Raw genomic sequence first — 17990 nt, forward strand, 5'->3', positions numbered from 1 at the left:
ATGTCAGAGAAGGGCCAGTAAGGGTCATTATGGGTCGTGTAAAGCCCACGAACACTTGCAAATTATTCAGAAGGGACAACCCTAATGTCCAGAAAGAATTTGCATCAAAGCGTGCCAGGGCTCAAGGTAAGACTTTGGGATGGGGATATCATCGGAAAGACAATGCGTGTTCATAGTTCTTCAATGTAGTGAAATTCACCTGCCGATGTTTAATTGCCCAATCTGATCTCATATCTATGTCACCGCCTTCTTGCGTCTGTCCGGTCTGCTCTGGCCATGAAAATCTCGCTTGCCTTGTGCACAATCCCGACGGTAGAGCTTAGGGAGGAGCTTCGCTCAAGCTCTGTCTCATCCAATCAAAACGGCATTTCTCTTGCAAACTGCCTCTTCCAATCAAAGGGGAATTTATTTTGTAAACGCTGGCTTGGCCAATCAAAAGGGCATTTCTGTGTGGCTCACGTTCCCGGCGCTGAAGCGGAGCGGTGGTGTGTGCGGGGCCACCGTATGCGCGCGCAGCAGTCGGACCGCCTGCCAGTGTGTACACACTAACATCAATAGCATCGTTGCAGAGGGTGCTCGTAGCGTTTGCATTTAATGGCACAGAAGCCGCACTTGAAAAAGCTATAAGAACACTTTGAATTTCAACAACATCTGACGCTGTAAGTATTGACCTCTCACTTTTTTCCCTTTGCGAAGACAGACAAGGGACATTTTCCGGTGTTTTTATGCTGCTGAACAATCGGTGAATCTAAGGTTAATAGAATTGGACAAGCTAAGAGAATATGCAGACAAATTCACGCCATAATTGTCCGTATTGCTAATTTGCCAGCAAGCTATTTGATTTATTTCACGCAAGTGAATTTCTCATATGCGCGGACTAATGTTTTTGTCCTAGCATGGTATCTTAGCCACCTGGGACCTCATGCCATGTGTAAAGCCCTAGTTCGCTAGCCAGCCCACTAGCTTTCTCGCGCAGCGTACTGTGCTGCACAGATTTAAATATGTTAAAGATCTAGCCCATTGTGGACGTACAATGAAACGGTGTGGGTTCCAGTAACATTGTTTTGATCGCTCCTTGGCGTGCTATATAGCTAGAGCAGTTAGCAGTTATCTTTGGGCACCTAGCTGGCTAGCTAACAGCTAGCTGGATACCTTTAAATAAGCAAGTTAGCTGACGGACTAACTACGTAGTGATGGGTTGTATTGCAATGTTTATCCTCAGAATATAATGGTACCTACGGTATACTTCGTGGTTATCACACGACTCTCTCCCATGAATCGTAAAAACGCTGGAGCAAGCTGGCTAGTTATGCTAATAGTTTTGTACGATGTTGCGATGTCTCACGAACAACCTGCTTGTAAATACATATAGCTGTTTAGCTAGTGGGATAACTGCCAAGTACACAAGTACCCATGTATGTTCACACTACACTTGGATTCCTGATCGTTAACGTTAAGACACCCACCGTGTAAAATCTTCCTTTGATGTTACAATTAGCCAGTTAATTTAGTTGTCATTCAACAGCCCACATTGCTTGCCCTGAGCTGTTCTATAGTAATTTGTAGGCAACGTTACCTATACAGCTACGCAGTAATACAATGCTGGCAATTTATATCCTACTCCACAACGTTAGCGCTAGCTACCCTGTCTAATAACAAATTAAATTAAACATGATTAAGATAATGGTTAGCTAACGTAAGATTGTTAGCTAGCTAGCTAACTTGGCTACCGTTAGCCAAGTTTACATCTTTCCTCACCGCTCGTGTTACGTAGCTACCTAACGTTGCATTGAATGCGGATTTAAAGTCTGACTTCAGGATCCATGTGGTGCTGACACTGGAATAATAAAGCTAACGGCAGCTGGATAAATCAGCGTAGGTATGCTTTCATTTTAACGGTATATGGACCGGTGGGTTTGGAGAGACCAATAAACACGAGCGCGCTTGGCAGTCCTTACTTTTTTACACCCATTTTTGACAGAGCTGCAGAGCGTGACATTGTGTTTAGGGATGGGGATTTTATGCTTGAAAGCGGAATGCCGTAAACTCAACGCCGGTTTTTTTTCTTCTGGAAACGCGTCCTCGGCAGCGGGTTGTTTTCCGCAGGAGTGCTTCATTTAGCCAGCCAGTCTCCCGTTCAGCTTTTATTGCTGTCGCAGTGAAGCAGAAGTCACCTGAGCAAATTAAGTGGCGCTCGCGGTGCTGTCCCTCCGGCTCAGGACTGCGGGGACTCGCGTTAACCTCCGAGAGGGTTTGATTAGAGGCAGGCGGCCGTCTTCTTGGCTGCTGCTGCATATTATTCTCCGTGTCACTCATGCGGTGGTCGTCGTTTGGAATCGACCGAGGCATTTTCAACCTTTTAACGCATTGCCTTTTTTTTACCTGGAGGTCAGTCCTCGTTTATATCACCTACAAAACAAATGCTGCTTATTAAACGGAAAGGCAGCGCTTGTGGTGCCTGGTCTATCTAACCAACTGAATGCAGCTGGGCACTTGAACACAGAAGGCTCCATATTTTCATGAGTTGCGTTTGTTTGCAGTATTTGCTCGAAATTAGTTCAGACATTTTCTGTGTATTTCTCTATGTCCCTTTTTTACTGAGCAGACCTTAAGCTGTCAACAACTGTCAGTGGAAACCATCCAGTTTTGCTCTTATTTAAGCTTGCTGTTGCACAGTATTTTTGCTTGTTTTTATTATGCGGGTTTTATTCGCCGGTGCAGAAGCTGTCACCGTGAGATAATAAAATAAATAGAGAGTTTGTGCCAGTGACTAATTCAGGCCCCATGTGTTCTAAATCACGTTTCTGAGCCTCTGCATAACCAGACCCTGAGAGGGGTCACGTGACCCTGTTCAGACACTCCAAAATTCAGAGCGGGAGCAAAAGAAAGCCCCGTCTCTGGGCACGGCTGTTCCCGTCGGTGCCCGTCAGCAGCGCTGTGGTGAAAGTGAGCGGGGAGCCGCTCGATCGCGGGCCCCAGAATCGCGCGGGACCGGCCGCCGTTCGCATGCAGGGCCCCCCCCGCCCCCCAGTGAAGGCCCGCGACCCAGTTTCCCGCCGGTCGCAGCGCTCGTCGACGCGTTTTGCGCTCGGTCGCGCGGAACGAGGCTCCCCGGGGCGCCAAAACCCGCCATCGAGTATCGGGCCATTTAATTTACGCGGGGGGTCAGGGGTCAAGGTTTGAGCCGGCCCATTATAACACGGTTACTGCGCTGCCTGTGCGGTCCACGGGTCGGGTGATTGAGCTGGGTTTTTCACTGTAGGCCCCGTGCGCATTGTGGCGTCTCTGTGCTCTGGGTGACGGTTGAAGTGGATCATGAGCCGGACCTTCCACCGTTAATATTCACATGCATTAGATTTACTTATAGAGGCCCATTGGTACGAGGTCTGTGGTGAACGTGCATCGATTCTCTTTCAGTCTGACTGAGGTCACTGGTCACATATAAGCCGCACATGGAAGGAAAAGACAGCTCCGTGTGCATTAATGTGTGGAGGTTATGCTCGCAGAATTATTACCGACAGACTGTAAAATGTGCTGCTGTTTCAGGCGTTCCACCGTGCCTGCATATTTACCCTCAGATTTGCATACACGTGCAATATTTGCTGTAACCATTAGCCTAAATGTTGTCGTACACGTCCATGCCATTAAAGTACAGCAGTAACGGAAGGGTCTCTGTGGAAATAGCCTGGCCCGCGCACGAGAGAAAGGAACAAAATGAATCACACCGCTGCCGTTAGACGCCTCAGTCGTAATAAATTAGTAAGGCCGTGCCTGCCAGGTATAAACTCACGCACCTGCTCGTGCATTATTTCTGTCTTTGGTATCGGCTGCAGACGCCCGGCCTGTGCTGCGTCCGATTCTTTATTTATTTATTTATTTATTTATTTATTTATTAATTCCAGAGTCTTGAGCGAAATGCGTCTTCCCCCACCCCTCAGTGGAAAAGGGTGAAGGGTCTCATGGAGGTCACCACTGGGCTGTGCAGAAAACACTGTCCCCAGAAGTGACCGTGTCTGGTGGAAGCATCATTGTTTTTGCTTAACAGTCCCATTCCCTGTTTGTCCGTAAGTATGTTTGTGTTTGAGAGCTGTCCCCAGCCAGCTCGCTGCTGTGCTCTTTCAGCATGTTCTTCCATAGGCAGAAATGGGTGGCCACTGTGGCTCAGGTCTCCTATGTAAACGGGGCTTGGCACAAACCCAAGTACCTGTGATCTGAGCCGGTTTTGCTCTAAAGTTCCAACCTGTTGTGCAGGTCTGTATCAAGTCTGGGCAGTGTGCCTAGTGTCTGTGTTCCAGAGAGATGTGCAGTTCTGGAAACGGTCTCTGTAGGGTTCAGAGACTTATGTAGTTCTGAAACAGTAGTGCTCTGCACTGCCATGTCCCTATACTATTGATACTGCTCCTGCTGACGTTCATGTGGACCTGAGCTTAAAACTCACATAATCACACCTTTTGCATAAAAGGGTGTTTGGTTTAAGCAGTATTGTCAAACTGTATATGTATTCATAATAGGTCTGGATAGAGGAGTCACAGACAGTCTGAGTGTAATGGGTCTGGGTAGAGGAGTCACAGACAGTCCGAGTGTAAGGGGTCTGGGTAGAGGAGTCACAGACAGTCTGAGTGTAATGGGTCTGGGTAGAGGAGTCACAGACAGTCTGAGTGTAATGGGTCTGGATAGAAGAGTCACAGACAGTCTGAGTGTAATCAGTCTGGATAGAGGTCACAGACAGTCTGAGTGTAATGGGTCTGGGTAGAGGAGTCACAGACAGTCTGAGTGTAATGGGTCTGGATAGAGGAGTCATAGACAGTCCGTGTGTAATGGGTCTGGATAGAGGAGTCATAGACAGTCCGTGTGTAATGGGTCTGGATAGAGGAGTCACAGACAGTCAGAGTGTAATGGGTCTGGATAGAGGAGTCACAGACAGAGGATTGTTAGTGTAGGTGGGAGCTTTTCTGACTTAGCCTGACATGGTATTGTATGAGGAAAAAAATGACCTCTTTGGACTTACCTGTGAGTGACATACAGGTGTGCTGCATGGAGCCGTTAATGAAGACCAATGGGAAGGCTCTTACCTTCACAGCAGGGCCTCACAGATCAGTAAAACCGCTTCTCGGGAGAGCTGGCTTTCTCCTGAATATAAATACGCTGTTCCTCTTCTCTGTTTGGCTTATTTTTTGGCTGGCGCGAGTTCCAGGGAAAGTGAACTGAACTGCGAGCGTGTGCTTCTCCACTGAAAGCGTAAATCTTCGCCTTGCATGGCGTTGCAGGTTCCCTTGAACAGGGATTAATTTGTCAGCACCGCGGTGGATCTGGGCCCTTTCTGTGAGGTTGTGACATGGTATTGATCCACCCGTATAGGCTGTGTTTCTCCTCACTACCGTGACTGACAGATCAATCTCAGAGGGAGGGGAAATGACTTAGCTGATGACACAATACATTTGATGTTCTTTAAATTTTGTCTATGCACTCTGTAGTAAATTATAGTTACTGTTACACATTTAAGCAATTTGCATACATGTATATATTTGCCATATTTGTCCCGTCTTATTCTGAGATTACTCTTACTTGACCTTGATTGTGCTTGTGTTGAAAGCTTTTTTTTTAACTGAACAGGTTTTTATTGCCATCTGAATACTGGCACTCAGTATATTAGCTACAATGTATAAACTCTCATTATGATCTGCAAATGTCACTCGCACATAATACACAGGCTGAAAAAAAGAAAATGGGACAGTAGCTCTTGGAAATGATTCAAAACGCCACGTTTTCTGTTAGTCGGGCAAATTTACTTTATTCATTGTCATATACATTCTTTTTTTCTGTGCAATAGGCCCAAATTAGGTGCATGGCTTTGAAATTACTCGTACATGGCAATTGAAAATTGGTATACCCTGTCGATAAATGTAGATTGTTTTCAATGTTTTTCCCCCCCAGCTAAGTTGGCAGTGTGTGTGTGAATGTATTTTGAAATGCATGCCTCAGGTTAAATTGGCGACGACGTTGTATTTGAAATAACTGCAATGTAAATTAAATTAAGTATGGCACCACTTATCGGTTTATCGGTCGATGACGCCGTGAAGTCAATGATAAGGTAACGTATCATTTTTTTTCTGTTTTTTTGCATACGTAATTAAATGTTCAGCATGCAAATCGCTTATCCAAACACTAAGCATCGGTTTGTGACGGAATGCGTTTCTGTAACAGTCACCACAGATACGTGGACGCGGCTATGTCGAGAAGCGTATCTGTCCCTTCCGAAAGGGTGTTCAGTTAGGCGGGACAGATTGTAAACAAATTCAGGTCCTGTCTGGAACTGGAGAATGTGAATGCAAGTGTAGTACCACACAAAAACAAAAATGCTTAGTCGTGCATATGATAGTGGCATTTTTTTGTTTGTTTTTTATAAAAGTGACTAGGCTATTTCAGAAAGCTGTTTATGTTCGATTGTAAAAACAAAACAAAGTAACAAAGAAATTGATTTCTCCCCCGAGTCAGTAACAAGCTATATCCGTTTACCCAAGCAACGGCTTTACACTGCAGCAGTTTTCACCGCATTTAAAAATAAAGAAACGTACGGTGAGGTGAACTTTGAGTTATTTTAGACTTTATTACCATATTTGAAATCGCATAACAGCACCTTGCAACTCTTAACGCTAACGGAACATGGCTTAGAAGAATACTGTAGTGCTTGGCGCTGCCCTCGGGCACAAAAGAAAACCGATGTGAACCGAGACTAATTGAATATTAAACGGTTGAATACATTTTTTAATACAATAATAATAAATAAATAAATAGTGATAATTTTGTCCCAATTGATTGCTCCCTCAGAATTTCTTTCCTGAATGAAACGATTGACTGGGGTCCGCGTTGGCGAGCCTGGGAGCCAGAATGGTTCGCTTCAGGACTCTCACACTGGGCTGTCTTACCAAGGTCGAATGTTTACAAATTTATTTTTTGAGACTGTAGAAAGTCCGTTTGTAGAAGGTCTGGGGAAATCGGCCCGATGCCTTTGGAGTGAAACGAGAGCATATGGCTCAGCAGTTAAGGAGGGGTGGCAGCCCACATCATAACCTTTATCGCATAGAGACGGACCTTCTGCGAAACGAGAACGACGCGGCTTGTTTCCGTCGAGAGCCGCTCGTGACATCACGGCCTGTGAGAGCCGTGGAACGGGGTCAGGCCAGATTCTGGAGGATGCCAGGCCCCCTAGGAAAGTCAGCGTTTGGATTATGATTCATACGAAAACGCTCACGTGTCCGTCTAAAGGTTAAAAGCATGCTCGGCGTAGAACGCGTGAGGGAGAGCAATCGCTCTCTGCCGCAGATACCTCGTATTAAACGTAGCCTGTTTATTCAATATTACGTTATGCCTGCGAAGAATACTTGATGAATCCCAGGATCGCAGCTGATTTACATAGCATGTAAATCAGCTGCCTCTGTTTGATTTTCTACTGTTTTTTTTTTTTGTCTTTGCGTCTTTCCTTTTATTATGGTCACTCCTGCATGTGAGTGTGTTTTGCTTTGTTTAGTACACGGGGTCGCCTTTTTGATGCATTATTAATGAAGCCCCGGTCGTGTGCTTTTGGAGGAGTCGCGCGGAAGCGCACGCTTCGTTACGCTTCGCCGGGAGCTCGCGTGCGTTCGCGTGACTCAGTCATCACACGGTCAGCTCTGACTTCTCGGGACACTGTTAATGTTTTTTTGTTGTTGCCTTTTTTAAGCTCCCACAACGACTCCTGACTTCCCAGAGGTAGAGCCTCTCTTGGTGTCCAGGGAGATATGAGAGGGGTGGCTGTGTAGTGTAATGGGTAAGGAGCTGGTCTTGTGACCTAAAGGTCGCTGGTTCGATTCCCAGGTTGGACACTGTCGTTACCCTTACTCTTGAGCAAGGTACTTAACCTGCATTGCTTCAGTATATATACAGCTGTATAAATGGATGCATTCTAAATGCTGTGTACAAAGTTGTGTAAGTCGTTCTGAATAAAAGTGTCAGCTAAATGCCTGTAATGTAATATCTGAGGCATTTGTGGCCTCAATAGGACTCGCCAACTATATACGCTGATATTCCTGATTTCATTTTCAGAAATGTATTAGGGTGAAATGTGTGTATTTATCAAAGGGATAAGCTTACTGAAGAAGTGCATCTGGCCGGACCAGAGATGTTGGAAGGCCAGCATTATGAGGGCTGATCTTGCGGCGGTGTTTACCTCACGCGTTCTGTGTAGTGAGCAGAGAGGAACCAGGCCGTGGCAGCAGGCCTTGTGTGGGAAGGAGCAGGCGTCTCTCTTTGTCATCTTCTCTAAAGCCAGTAACCGCACACATCGCAGTTAGGAAATTGGTCTGTGATTTTTAGTTTTTGCTTTGCTCGAGTCGGTTTTGCTTCTGTTTTTGACCTTGCAAATAAGAAGGGGAACAGCGCCTTGAGAAACTGCTAGACTTGTTAAATATTTTGTGTTTACACACAGGGCAGCGCTGGCTGTTTCTTTTCAATGCCTCGGGGAGAGCTGACGCGAATGCGAAAGTCTCTAAAATACGCGTTTTCACGAGAGAACGGCGCAGACACAGTTTCTGTCAGAGGAAGTGGTCTCTTCATTGTGTGTGCATTGTGACTGCCGGTGCGCTGAATTTAGCACCCTACCGATGGGCTGCAGCCTGGTGTTTCCAGGGAAAATACTCTGACTCAGTGGAAAGCGTTGATGTGGTGAGGGGGGGTAGATTGGTTTCGCTGAAGCTGTCGGGGTTTGGGGGTAGGGGGATTCACCTGACCAACTTTAAGCCAGTTTTGTTAATATTGCACTTTTAAACACACTCTATAACAAACTATTTACAGATGCAAAACACAAGCACAGTCTTTTACTCATTAAAGTGTTTTATATACACACACACACACACAAACACGCAGACACACAGACACATGCAAGGTTCAGTTCTTTGTTGACTATTACCAGGCTGGCTTTTGAACAAGCGTTTTAGCACAGTAACCTCTGGGAGAATTCTGGTTGCATTATTGGTTAAACTGTGTTCTAGCTAAAAATCCCAACCTACATGCTGTCTGATGTTTTTTATGAACCAGCTGTAGCCTCCTGCCAGAGCATTTAATCGTAAGTATTATCTTACCCACTGCTTGCACACCCACTATAGTGGGGAATAAGCGTTACTGAAAGTAGCATAGTGTTATTGAGCCCTTGGTGAGTGTGGGAATTTCCTTGCTTACAACAGATATGTTGTTTGCGATGGTACAATGTACAATAGGCTAGACGTTCAACACTTAGTGAATTATATTTATCTATAGCACTGACCTTAATTATCAATAATTGGCCTATGGTCAGTATGACATTTTTGCATATGTAACGCTTTGTAGAAATTAAATGTTTCAACGATGACCCTTCACAAGCAATAGTTTCTTCTGGACTCCGTATCTAATGTTAATGTTGTAAATTGATCACTGGCTAGGTAGTTATGCTGGCTGGCTAGCTAGTTAACTAACCAAAGTTTTTTTTTTTTTATGATGCATCATAGATTTACACGAAACGTACTGAGATGTCATGAAATTATTATACTTTAGCTGGCTATTCATTCCAGACTTGTGCTTTTTTATTTGCTTGAGTAATGGCACAGACAGCATGTTGTCTACCTTCAAAAATGTCCAGTTTTTCCCAGTTAATGTTGCTATGCCCTCCTGTGCAGGTGAGGTGTGATCGACCATCCCTGTGGCAGATCTAGCATCGGCGTCTCTCGTGCGGATGGAATGCTAGTCCCAGATCTGTTTCCGCTCTCTCTAGCCTCTAATGGTAGTCGCAGTGTTTTTTCGTTACCGCCCGATTTCCCTGTTGAATTATCTTCTCAACAATAAACCGGAGCCAAGCATTTTATCTTTATCACACAGGTTTTTTTTTCGATGACCTTTAGTCTCGGGGGTGTGAGAATTCAGTCCCAGCTCCCCCCCCCCCCGGTGGGTCTGCCGGAAACGCTGAGCTGTTCTAATGGGAGAGAAACGAGCCCCCGGCTCCTCTGTGTACGCAGGTCTTCCTGCTCGTTCTCGGTGGTGAACGTGCCTAATGGAAATAAAGAGGGCACATGATGCAGGTGCGGCCGGTGCTTACGAAACGTTCTATTCGTGCGTTATACGCCCCGCTTCATTGGAGCTTCCAGCTGATGTCATCCGGGCATCTTTACCAAAGGACGCGGTTCAGCTGCGGGAGCTTCTGGGCTCTGCTAGGGCCACACGTTCTGATTGTCAGGCCTTGAACGTGGACGCATGTCATCTGCCAGTCGGATGCAAGAAGCAAATACGATATTAATTAGTCATAAAAATGAAGAAACGTGCAAAAATCTGTTAGAAGGGTGATTTCACAGTTACTGATGCGACGTTTTACAATGTACCATTTGTGATGATCGCGGAAAATGAGTTTGAGATGGTGTGAGATTTATCTGGTGGCGTGGTTGCTGCCCAGCGGTCTTGTCTAATTAAAGGTGTGTGTGGGCCTCGCTTGTATGTGGCCAACTTTACGCCTGTGCTGTGTGGGCTAAGCACTGTAGCTGAGTTTTAAATCTGTTCAGTGTCTGCTGTGGCAGGGATCAGATCTGGGTGGGTGTGTGTGTGTGTGTGCGTGTGTGTGTGAGTGCACGTGTCTGTGTGTTACAGCTGTGACTTGGTTTTTGTTTGTGTGTTGTGTGGGTAGAGAGCAAGGCCTTTATACTGTTATGTTTTGAATTTAGTTTTTCCATTTTAGTTTCCATTCCACTTTCTAATTCAGTTTATTTAGTTTTTAGAGTTGTTTTGTTTCAGTGAGTTCAGTTTAGTTTTACTTTTCATTGCTAGTTTGTCATTTGTATTTTTGATGTTTTCCACAACCTCCGCTACAGACATTGGATTGTCATCCAGGCATTATTCTCACTAAGCTCTAAAGGTTACTTTTTCCAGTTTGATTAGCCAGCCACGTGTCTTGCTGGTGCAGTAGAGCCACGTTGAGGATGCTTGCGTGTTCTCTGACATATCACATTGAGCGGATCTTATTCGTATCATGTACTCACACTTGACGATCAAAGAATTAAACTTCAAAATTGTTTTTTTCTTTTAGACGTGCAATTCGTTGTTATTTATCGTAATTGAATTCCCAAATCCCACCATTTCAGCGGCCATTGTACACTACCAGTGCATACGGCCTGGGTCGGCTCAGGACAGACCGTGTCACAGCTCTCTTAACGCACCCAACCCAGAGGAGGTGAGACACCACTCGCACCCAAGGCGGCACGGCACCAGACGGCTAGTGGTAGTCGCTCAAACGACAAACACCGCTATCCCCGCCGACCGTGTCCCTGCCATATTCCAGAGCGACACGAAGCCAATTGCGCGACGGCCCTGCGGGGCTGGCGGCCATGTTCGGCACAGGTTCGATCCGAGACCGCGGTGCTCGTTTCAGTTCTTTTGTATCAAATTTTCCTTTTTCATTCTCCGAAAAAATTTTTTTCACTCCTTGCTTTCGTTTTCGTTTTATTTTCAGTTAACGATGAGAACCATGGCGAAAAGATGAAAAAGGAGAGGGAGAGAGTGACTCTCCCCTCCTCTCCACGGTCCTGCTCTCGTCCCGAAATCCCAGCGTCCCACACAAAAGGCATGAACTGGAGAGCGAGTGTAGCTGGGAGGATTAATCGCGTCTCCAGATCGGGAGGCGTCGCCAGATTGTGAAACTCAAAACTCACGACCGGAGCGGTCCTCGGCGCTGATGCGTGCCGTGAGCGTGTTTTATCGGCCGGATACGAGATTTCGCGGTCGGGTCCGTTGCGGAACGGCCTCCGGCGTCCCTGCGGGGCGTTTGGCTCGCACCGCCACGCGCTCGCGCACGCACTGGCGCCGCGGCGTCCCTGGGAGCAGCGCCATCTGCTCCAGCCTGGTCCGCCGCTCTCGTAACCCGCCCCCGCTGTCCGACCGCCGTGCCGTCCGCGTGCTCGCCGAATCGCTCAGCGGGGTGCAACCGCCAACCTGCCGCCCCCTTACCTGGGTTGTCTGGCAGTCGGAGGGTTGCCGGTTCGATCCGCCGCCCTGGGCGTGTCAAAGTGTCCCTGAGCAAGACACCTAACCCCCCTAACTGCTCTGGTGAATGAGAGGCATCCATTGTAAAGCGCTTTGGATAAAAGCGCTATATTAATGCAGTCCATATGAAAGAAAAGTGACACTGTTGGTGAAAATGAGCATTACATGGTATTATAATTAAATATGAAATGCCTGTCACTAAAAATTGTGCATTACATCTCATAAGCAAAACTAATTCATGCTATTTGAAGCTTTTATAATAAAGCGTTGATTTTGAAGCGTACTGGGTATGTTTGTTGCTATTTAAGTGTTGTGGCATATTACTTGAATTTAGTTGCAAATGAAGGGTGAAATATTGTTAAACTTCCACGGTGAGGCGTGTTGTAATGAAATATCGCATGCATAATTAGTCAGATTTTCTATGGGGAAAGCATAATTTTCTCAGTTTTCAGTTGAATTAAATCAAATCTTAATTCATGGTCGAAAAAAGGGACTACAAATTTTAAATGTGTGAAAATTTCAGAGCGTTCTGTTGCTTTGCAACGAAAAAATGTGATTAAAGATTATTTTAATTGTACTTTGGTGTGTGGTTGTCCTGCTGATCACATTTGGACTCGCTGATCACCGATGACCGGAATTGTTGTTCCAGTTACGGTCGGCATTTACTTGAGCAGTTTAAACTTTTAACGGCGTGCTTCGTTTTGGCTCCATGTTGGCTCAGGAATCCTCTGGATGGCACAGGGAGTATGACATTGCCCACTCAACACCTGGAAACTGCGTCCCAGGAAAACTGCAGAGTATATTCTGCGTTTCAAGTCGGGTTAGCTCAGGTCAGGGAATGCTCCAGGCGCCGTCTGACGCCAGTGGCCAGGGCAGCGGAGTAAGCTCAGCGCGCCGGCCTTGAACACGTGCACGTTCGGTAGTACTTGCGTTATAAGCTATTTATGTGTAGCGTGGCCCATTGTGTATAATAACTGTGAAATGGCGTCTACGTGATGTGCTATTTTTGAGCCAGACCCTAAATTACCCTGTGATTTAAGCAGGCCCCGAGCTCGGAGCGCTCCCATATTTCCCCGTCTCCGTTCAGTGAGATTGCATTAATATTATATGGAGGATCGCAGGCGGAGCAGCCATTATGCTTGTGTGGATTTGACAGCGATGGCGGCGTGCTACTCAACATCAGGAGCCTAATCCCCGCTGCAGCCTCCCCCATCTGCACTCACTGAGAGAGAGAGGATTTGGGGATTTCAGCCATTCTGGGCCCTGTCAGTGTGCCCTGCTGTGAAACCCTAGTGTGTGTGCGCATGGTCAGTGAGCGTGGTTTATTCCCGGGTCAGTGAACTTATTTTATTTTCTGGTCAGTGAGCTGGTTTTATTCCCTGGTCAGTGAGCTCATCTGTGAGCTGGTTTTATTCCCTGGTCAGTGAGCTGGTTTTATTCCTGGTCAAGTCAGTTTATTTATAAAGCACATTTGGTCAGTGAGCTGGTCAGCGAGCTGGTTTTATTCCCTGGTCAGTGAGCTTATTTTATTTTCTGGTCAGTGAGCTGGTCTGTGAGCTGGTTTTATTCCCTGGTCAGTGAGCTGGTCTGTGAGCTGGTTTTATTCCCTGGTCAGTGAGCTGGTTTTATTCCCTGGTCAGTGAGCTGCTCAGTGAGCTGGTTTTATTCCCCGGTCAGTGAGCTTATTTTATTTTCTGGTTTTATTCCCTGGTCAGTGAGCTGGTTTTATTCCCTGGTCAGTGAGCTGGTTTTATTCCCTGGTCAGTGAGCTGGTTTTATTCCCTGGTCAGTGAGCTGGTTTTATTCCCCGGTCAGTGAGCTTATTTTATTTTCTGGTTTTATTCCCTGGTCAGTGAGCTGCTCAGTGAGCTGGTTTTATTCTCTGGTCAGTGAGCTTATTTTATTTTCTGGTTTTATTCCCTGGTCAGTGAGCTGCTCAGTGAGCTGGTTTTATTCTCTGGTCAGTGAGCTGTTTATTCCCTGGTCAGTGAGCTGCTCAGTGAGCTGGTTTTATTCTCTGGTCAGTGAGCTGGTTTTATTCCCTGGTCAGTGAGCTGGTTTTATTCCCTGGTCAGTGAGCTGCTCAGTGAGCTGGTTTTATTCCCTGGTCAGTGAGCTGGTTTTATTCCCTGGTCAGTGAGCTGGTTTTATTCCTGGTCATGAGCTGCTCAGTGAGCTGGTTTTATTCTCTGGTCAGTGAGCTGTTTTATTCTGTCATGAGTGTTTATTCCCTGGTCAGTGAGCTGGATAGTGAGCTGGTTTTATTCTCTGGTCAGTGAGCTGGTTTTATTCCCTGGTCAGTGAGCTGGTTTTATTCCCTGGTCAGTGAGCTGCTCAGTGAGCTGGTTTTATTCCCTGGTCAGTGAGCTAGTTTTATTCCCTGGTCAGTGAGCTGGTTTTATTCCCTGGTCAGTGAGCTGCTCAGTGAGCTGGTTTTATTCTCTGGTCAGTGAGCTGGTTTTATTCCCTGGTCAGTGAGCTGCTCAGTGAGCTGGTTTTATTCTCTGGTCAGTGAGCTGGTTTTATTCCCTGGTCAGTGAGCTGTTTTGTTTCCTGGTGAATTGGCTGCGTTCCTCTGCAGGGGCGGTTGTCTCCCCCTCCCTTGCTGTGTTTTTTGGGTAATGTGGATTAATGCGCGTCACTCTGATTGAATTAAACGAGCGGCTCTCTGCTCCAGCGCGGCCCTTCCTGCGAGCTTCGCCGGGCGTCGCGGCACGCTCCGCTGCATCCGTCAGCTCTCCTCATTCCGGCGCGGTGAGTCTCGGCGGAAAGGGGGACGGGGGCGGGGGGTGGGGGCGGGGGCGGGGCGAGGCCGTCGCGAGCGATTCGGGTGGGGGCCTGACCGGGGTACGGCTTATTCGCTGCACGGTCGGGGGATGAAGGGTGAAGCTGGCCATCTGTTCAGAGGGGGGGTGGGGCAAACTCCCAATGGAACAACTCTGCCACCCCCCCGCCCCCAACCACCCCCCCCCCGAAATGGGAAAGGGTGCTGGAACCGGCTGGTTGGGCTCCTTTAGCGAATGTGAAAGTGCTCTGATTCGTTCACAGCCGCGGTGCCCTGTTTTGAGGGTCAAGATTTATTCCTTCAGATCTATGGCTGCCCGGGGGCCTAATGCACACAGTGACGGGTCCTCTGTCTTCACCAGAGAACTCGCCAGAAAAATGAACGGATGTGCTCGTCTGCGTTTTGTGGGGTTTTAAAATGGTTTTCAGGATGAAAGTGTATTTTCACGTGTGGAAATGAGACTCCTCATTGAGTCGATTGAACTTTGACTCTTTGTGTCTCACTACCAGGGCATTTTAGTGTCGTCAATTTCCATTATCGCCTCTGTTATCCTGCTGAGGAGCTCATTGTCTGCGGCACGCTGGTTATTCGAGGCCCATCTTTGTTGGAAATAATGGGAAATGAAAAGCCCGCCTTCTCAGGTTCTCCTGTCCGTCCGTGGCTGGGTCTGCTAATGGAAGCCGGGCTGCTCCCGGGGGATGGGTATCGGGTTGCTTTTGCGTTCCCGTGGAGCTCGAAGGGGAAGGCTTCGGATGGGGTTCGTTTGTGGGAGCGCGAGGCTTCGTGAACCTCGTAACCGGGGGCTGCTGCACCCAGCTGTCAAGACACGGTGACTCGCTCGAACCAATCAAAAACCAATTTTCTTCCCCCCATGATGTCTTATACACAGTAGTAACAGGAGGACGTCTCTCATTCGCCAAACACTGTCACAAAGGGGTGTCCCCTTTCCCGTGGTTATGAGAGGAGCTTGCTCGCCCACCTGCACAGCCAGGGAGTCATATGTCTGTCTGTCTGTCTGTCTGTCTTACTGCTGCCTGAGAAATAGCATTTTCCAGCCATATCAATGACAAGCTCTAATAAGGTCTATCAGGAATTTTTAAATATCAGAGAAAAAAAACGTACAGACTAGAAAACAGCCATTGTGTGATGGTTGATGTGGAATTGTTCGGCAAGTGGGAACATTTCCACTTGATCTCCATTTTAAAGCAGCTCTTCCCCTGCGAGCTGAGCTTTTGCGCTGTTCTTAGCACTCCTTTCATGTGTGCCAGAGCGTGCAGTTAACATGCAGCGTGCAGTCAGCATGCTCTGTGCAGTCTGTTTCCATGCGAGCATGCAGTAAAACATGCAGCGTGCAGTCCGTTTCCATGCGAGCATGCAGTAAAACATGCAGCGTGCAGTCCGTTTCCATGCGAGCATGCAGTAAAACATGCAGCATGCAGTCCGTTTCCCTGCAAGCATGCAGTTAACATGCAGCGTGCAGTCCGTTTCCATGCGAGCATGCAGCGTGCAGTCCGTTTCCATGCGAGCATGCAGTAAAACATGCAGCGTGCAGTCCGTTTCCATGCGAGCATGCAGTAAAACATGCAGCGTGCAGTCCGTTTCCATGCGAGCATGCAGTAAAACATGCAGCGTGCAGTCCGTTTCCATGCGAGCATGCAGTAAAACATGCAGCGTGCAGTCCGTTTCCATGCAAGCATGCAGTAAACATGCAGCGTGCAGTCCGTTTCCATGCGAGCATGCAGTAAAACATGCAGCGTGCAGTCCGTTTCCATGCAAGCATGCAGTAAAACATGCAGCGTGCAGTCAGTTTCCATGCGAGCATGCAGTAAAATATGCAGCGTGCAGTCCGTTTCCATGCGAGCATGCAGTAAACATTCAACGTGCAGTCCTTTTCCATGTTCCTCACTTGTTCTCATATTCTGTGTTACAATTGATTAAAGGAAATGCATACCATAAGAAATGGTTTGTTCAACATCTTTGCGTGACTGAGGTAATTTAAACCCTGAAACATTCGCCTCGAAATAGACCAGCACCCGGCTTTTAAAAGCGGGCTGTTTAGCAACTGTTGCCGACGCTAGCGTCCTGGAAAGGACGTTCACCTGATTAATTCCTCAGATGTGAATGGCTCATCCAATTTCACATTAAAGCCATTTGGCGTTTGAAGTGAACCATTTCCATTCGCCACTGCCGGTGAGCAGGTGATACTTTAATGAAATGTGGTTCTACGCAGCTGATAAAAAAATGAGCACACTGTCTCCTTATGCCCGGCAGCACAGCCTGCTTTGGTTTAATGTGAACCAAAATGCACTTGAAGACGATTTGAGCACCTTGTTGTTCTGCTAACAGTTGCTCATGACACCTGCCGATTCGTTTTAGATCAGGCTGTGTGTATGTAGCTTTTGAATGTACGGTTATTCTACATCACGTTTTCAGATGAGCTGTTCTCTGTTGAGGTTTACGTGGGATGAAGGTCGACTGTGTGTAACGAGATTTTGCGGTCTGACTTGTTATTGTTGAGGTCGTTACATTATGAGGAAATAGGATTTATTCAGGCTAGTTTAATTTACGGAGGGTAAGTGAACTGCTAAAGGAAAAGATAATTTAAGCGTACCAGGGGACATTGCTTATTATTTTTAGCAAGGTCAACGCAGTCATTTGTTGCATTGTGATGACATCAGCGCTTTATTATTTTATTTATTTATTTTTTGGTCCATCACAATGCTTTTCTCTTTAGTTGTGCAGTGACGGATTTGAAATATTACGTGTGCCGAGTGTGACCGCGTTTCTGTTACCTCTGTGGCAGTGTGCTTGTGTGGCTAAAGCAGTGCAGCTGCAGCCATCATTTATGTAGGCTAATAATCCGGAAAGTTCCGAATGTGCATGTCTTACCGAGCTTCTGTAAAACGGAGCTGTCCGCTGTCTGGCTCTGTCACGCAGGACGTCCTTTGAGCTGGTAACCTGCAGCCCTAATGAGGATGGGTATTTTATACATTTATCTGCAGAAGGCACAGGAAAGACAAGGGCCCCATTCACCTTCAGCACACCTGTTAGTGCGTCAATGCCGAGTGTCCCATTCACCTTTAGCACGTCTGTTAGTGCGTCAATGCAGTGTCCCATTCACCTTTAGCACATCTGCTAGTGCGTCAATGCAGTGTCCCATTCACCTTTAGCA

At 47.0% G+C, this 17990-nt stretch overlaps 1 protein-coding gene across 4 annotated transcripts in view; it reads left to right on the forward strand.

Annotated features, from left to right (window-relative positions):
- The first annotated feature begins 454 nt into the window (after positions 1 to 454).
- LOC135240333 (double-stranded RNA-specific editase 1-like) overlaps positions 455 to 17990 on the forward strand; it is a 147721-nt gene continuing 130185 nt past the window's right edge. For 2 of the 4 annotated variants that reach the window (XM_064309672.1, XM_064309673.1), the window contains exon 1: positions 455 to 659. The gene's annotated coding sequence lies outside the window, so the exon portion shown is untranslated. The remainder of the gene's footprint in view (positions 660 to 17990) is intronic. The other 2 variants (XM_064309677.1, XM_064309678.1) reach the window with 1 other exon arrangement.

Source organism: Anguilla rostrata, chromosome 15, assembly GCF_018555375.3.
Source record: "Anguilla rostrata isolate EN2019 chromosome 15, ASM1855537v3, whole genome shotgun sequence".
Taxonomy (NCBI): Eukaryota; Metazoa; Chordata; class Actinopteri; order Anguilliformes; family Anguillidae; genus Anguilla; species Anguilla rostrata.